Source organism: Arachis stenosperma, unplaced genomic scaffold, assembly GCF_014773155.1.
Source record: "Arachis stenosperma cultivar V10309 unplaced genomic scaffold, arast.V10309.gnm1.PFL2 arast.V10309.gnm1.Scaffold_100028, whole genome shotgun sequence".
Lineage (NCBI taxonomy): Eukaryota > Viridiplantae > Streptophyta > Magnoliopsida > Fabales > Fabaceae > Arachis > Arachis stenosperma.
This window is the reverse complement of record NW_026651370.1, coordinates 63,286-68,561: the sequence shown is the minus strand read 5'-3', so window position 1 is coordinate 68,561 and position 5,276 is coordinate 63,286. Positions and strand designations below refer to the sequence as shown.

Here is a 5,276-nt window from a genome sequence, read left to right as displayed (position 1 = left end):
ACTTGAGCGCAAACTTTGGTTGCCCTGGGTGAGAAATTGACATGCCAAAGTTGGCCTCCAAGTTTGGGGGAAAACTTGAGCGCAAACTTTGGCTATCCTGGGAGGAATCAACATGCCAACGTTAGCCTCCAAGTTTGGGGGCTAACGTTGGCGCAAACTTTGAGTGCCCAGGGAAGAAATTTCAACTTCTCAAGTTAGCCTTCAAGTTTGGGGGCAAACTTTGAGGCTAACTTTGCACCAAAAGTTTGTGCCAAAGTTTGGGGGCTAACTTCAACTCCAACTTTATGTTTCTTGGTTCAATTTCACTTGTTTCATTGCTCCCTCTTTGCTTCTAGCCGTTCCTTCTTTCTTCCACTTTTCTCCAAGCTTTCTTCACCTATCATAAATCAACCAAACACATCAAAGCTATGCTCAAAATCATGAGATATTCAATCTATCATAATATGCAACAATTATAGCATAAAACCTCATGAATTTGCATTAATTCACATATGGTTGATTAAATCAAAGGAAGCATGAAAATCTACCCAATTGGCTTGCTTATGGCTCAAGAAAGTGCATAATTCAAGTGAAAACAAAAGAAAAAGACTAGTGAAACTAGGCTAAGATGACTTGTCATCAGTATTCTAAATGATGTACAGAAGAACTACACAACCACAGAAAAGGAGTTACTTGCAGTGGTTTATGCCATTGACAAGTTCAGATCTTATTTAGTAGGATCAAAAGTGATTGTGTACACTGACCATGCTGCTCTTAAATATCTGCTCACAAAGCAGGATTCAAAACCCAGGCTCATAAGATGGGCGTTGCTTCTGCAAGAGTTTGATATAGAAATAATAGACAGAAAAGGGACAGAGAATCAAGTAGTTGATCACCTGTCCCGGATAGAACCAGTAGCAGGAGCATCCCTCCTTCCTACTGAGATCTCTGAAACCTTTCCGGATGAGCAATTATTTGCTATTCAAGAAGCTCCGTGGTTTGCAGACAGTGCAAACTATAAGACTCAAGGTTCTCCTTCTGTAACCATGGAAAGGAAGCATGAAGAGCTTCTCTCAAAACAGAGTCAAACAGAGCTCCCACAGTCAAACTCTAAGTTTGGTGTTGGGAGGCTGATGAGCGGATAATTTGTACGCTTTTTGGCATTATTTTTAGTATGTTTTTAGTAGTTTTAGTTGAGTTCTTAGTATATTTTTATTAGTTTTTAGTTAAAATTCACTTTTCTGGACTTTACTATGAGTTTGTGTGTTTTTCTGTGATTTCAGGTATTTTCTGGCTGAAATTGAGGGACCTGAGCAAAAATCTGATTCAGAGACTGAAAAGGACTGCAGATGCTGTTGGATTCTGACCTCCCTGCACTCTAAGTGGATTTTCTGGAGCTACAGAAGTCCAATTGGCGCGCTCTCAATGGCGCTGGAAAGTAGACATCCTGGGCTTTCCAGAAATATATGATAGTCCATACTTTGCCCAAGATTTGATGGCCCAAACCGGCGTTCAAAGTCACCCTCAGAAATTCCAGCGTTAAACGCCGGAACTGGCACAAGAATGGGAGTTAAACGCCCAAACTGGCACCAAAGCTGGCGTTTAACTCCAAGAAGAGTCTCTACACGGAAAATGCTTCATTGCTCAGCCCAAGCACACACCAAGTGGGCCCGAAAGTGGATTTTTATGTCATTTACCCATCTTTGTACACCTTAGGCTACTAGTTCCCTATAAGTAGAACTTTTTACTATTGTATTTGACATCTTGAGATCTTTGAATCTTTTGATCACTGGGAGGCTGGCCTCACGGCCATGCCTAGACCTTGTTCTTATGTATTTTCAACGGTGGAGTTTCTACACACCATAGATTAAGGTGTGGAGCTCTGCTGTACCTCGAGTATTAATGCAATTACTATTGTTCTTCTATTCAATTCCGCTTGTTCTTTGTCCAAGATATCACTTGTTCTTCAACTTGATGAATGTGATGATCCGTGACACTCATCATCATTCTCACTTATGAACAAAGTGACTGACAACCACTTCTGTTCTACAAGCAAACAAGGCTCTAGTGTTTATCTCTTGGATTCCTGATACACGATGCATGGTTGATCGCCTGACAACCGAGTGCTCGCCTGACAACCGAGTGCTCGCCTGACAAACGAGCCAGCCATTCCGTGAGATCAGAGTCTTCATGGTATAGGCAAGAACTGATGGCGGCATTCAAGAGAATCCGGAAGGTCTAACCTTGTCTGTGGTATTCTGAGTAGGATTCAATGATTGAATGACTGTGACGTGCTTCAAACTCCTAGCAGGCGGGGCGTTAGTGACAGACGCAAAAGAATCACTGGATTCTATTCCGGCCTGAACGAGAACCGACAGATGGATAGCCGTGCCGTGACAGGGTGCGTTGAACATTTCCACTGAGAGGATGGGAGGTAGCCACTGACAACGGTGAAACCCTTGCATAAGCTTGCCATGGAAAGGAGTAAGAAGGATTGGATGAAGACAGTAGGAAAGCAGAGAGACAGAAGGGAAAGCATCTTCATATGCTTATCTGAAGCTCTCACCAATGATATACATAAGTATCTCTATCTTTATCTTTATGTTTTATTCATCATCTATACCCATTTGAGTCTGCCTGACTAAGATTTACAAGGTGACCATAGCTTGCTTCATACCAACAATCTCCGTGGGATCGACCCTTACTCGCGTAAGGTTTATTACTTGGACGACCCAGTGCACTTGCTGGTTAGTTGTGCGAAGTTGTAGTGATCACAATTTCGTGCACCAAGTTTTTGGCGCCGTTGCCGGGGATTGTTTTGTGTATGGACAACTGACGGTTCATCTTGTTGCTTAGATTAGGTATTTTTCTTCAGAATTCTTAAGAATGAATTCTAGTGTTTCAAGGTGATGTTCTTATCATCACCAAAGCTGATTGATTCTCATCAATTTAGCTCTTGAATGCAATGTCTTGCTGAAGCTTGGCTAGCCATGTCTAATTTCTTTAGACTAAAGCTTTAGACTAATATTGCATGATTCCTGGAATTCTCATTAAGAATTTTGATACCTTTATTTTCCTTTTCACTTAATTTTCGAAAAATCCAAAAAAAAAATTACAAAATCATAAAATCCAAAAATATTTCTTGTTTGAGTCTAGAGTCTCATCTTAAGTTTAGTGTCAATTGCATGTTTCTGTTCTCCTTGCATTCATTTATGTGTCTTCATTAATCTTCAAGTTGTTCTTGATGATTTCATTGCTCTGATCTTTGAATTCTCTTGACTTGAGTGTTTTGTTGTTTCTCATATGCATTCTCATTTTGTTAGTGTCAATGCTATACAAACTGCTAAATTTGGTGTCTTGCATGCATTGTTATTTGATTTTAGTTGCATTTTGATTATTCTTCATTATTAAAATCCAAAAATATTTTTAATTTGTGTCTTTTCAAGTCAATAATACAGAGAATTGAAGATTCAGAACATACAGCAGAGGAATTACACAGAAAAAGTTGGGCGTTCAAAACGCCCAGTGAAGAAGGACAGACTGGCGTTTAAACGCCAGCCAGGGTGCCTGGTTGGGCGTTTAACGCCCAAAAAGGTAGTGCACTGGGCGTTAAACGCCAGAATGTGCACCATTCTGGGCGTTTAACGCCAGGATGGCACAAGAGGGAGGATTTTGTTTTCAAATCAATTTTTTTCAAGTTTTCAAAGTTTTTCAAAATCAAATCTTTTTCAAATCATATCTTTTCAATCAAATGTTTTTCAAAATCAATTTCTTTCCTTTTTCAAAGATACTTGCTATCAATTAATGATTTGATTCAACATTTCAAGTATGTTGCCTTTTCTGTTGAGAAAGGTTTAATGTTTGAATCATATCTTTTCTTGTTAGGCAAGTCATTAATTTTAAAATCAAATCTTTTTAAATTGTTTTCAAATCATATCTTTTCAATCATATCTTTTTAAAACCATAACTTTTCAATCAAATCTTTTTAATCACATCTTTTTCAAAATAGTTTTCAATCATATCTTTTTGATTTCTAAATTCAAAATCTTTTTCAAAAATCACTTGATTTCTTTCCCACTCTTGGTTTTCGAAAATCAATTAAAGTTTTTCAAAATGTTTTTAAAATCTTTTTAACTTAATTTTCGAAAATTTCTTCCTCTCTTTTCACATCCTTCTATTTATGGAGTACCACTCCTCCTCAATGCACAATTCGAACTCTATCTGATTAAAGTTCGAATTCTTCTACCTCTTCCTTCTATTTTTCTTTTCCTCTGACACCTCAAGGAATCTCTATACTGTGACATAGAGGATTCCATATTTTCTTGTTCTCTTCTCTTTCATATGAGCAGGAGCAAAGACAAAGGCATTCTTGTTGAAGCTGACCCTGAACCTGAAAGGACCTTGAAGCGAAAGCTAAGAGAAACTAAGGCACAACTCTCTGTAGAGGACCTAACAGAAATCTTCAAAGAAGAAGAACCCATGGCAGCCGAAACAACAACAATGCCAACAATGCAAGGAAGGTGCTGGGTGACTTTACTGCACCTACTCCCGACTTCTATGGGAGAAGCATCTCTATCCCTGCCATTGGAGCAAACAACTTTGAGCTTAAGCCTCAATTAGTTTCTCTAATGCAACAGAATTGCAAGTTCCATGGACTTCCATTGGAAGATCCTCATCAGTTCTTAGCTGAATTCTTGCAAATCTGTGACACTGTCAAGACTAATGGGGTTGACCCTGAGGTCTACAGACTTATGCTATTCCCTTTTGCTGTAAGAGACAGAGCTAGGATATGGTTGGACTCACAACCTAAAGAAAGCCTGGACTCATGGGAAAGCTAGTCAATGCCTTCTTGGCAAAGTTCTTTCCACCTCAAAAATTGAGTAAGCTTAGAGTGGAAGTCCAAACCTTCAGACAGAAGGATGGAGAATCCCTCTATGAAGCTTGGGAAAGATACAAACAATTGATCAGAAAATGTCCTTCTGACATGCTTTCTGAATGGAGCATCATAGGTATTTTCTATGATGGTCTCTCTGAACTATCCAAGATGTCTTTGGATAGCTCTGCTGGAGGATCTTTTCATCTGAAGAAGACGCCTACAGAAGCTCAAGAGCTAATTGAAATGGTTGCAAATAACCAATTCATGTATACTTCTGAAAGGAATCCTGTGAACAATGGGACAAGTCAGAAGAAAGGAGTTCTTGAGATTGATACTCTGAATTCCATTTTGGCTCAGAACAAGATATTGACTCAACAAGTCAATTTGATTTCTCAAAGTCTGTCTGGAATGCAAAATGCAC

General features: G+C 39.0%; 1 non-coding gene across 1 annotated transcript; it reads right to left on the bottom strand.

The window, feature by feature from the left end:
* Positions 1 to 4,861: 4,861 nt before the first annotated feature.
* On the bottom strand, positions 4,862 to 4,969 carry LOC130959962 (small nucleolar RNA R71). Its single transcript, XR_009078935.1, has one exon. It is a non-coding gene; the product is annotated as a small nucleolar RNA R71 (small nucleolar RNA).
* Between the last annotated feature and the right edge of the window lie 307 nt (positions 4,970 to 5,276).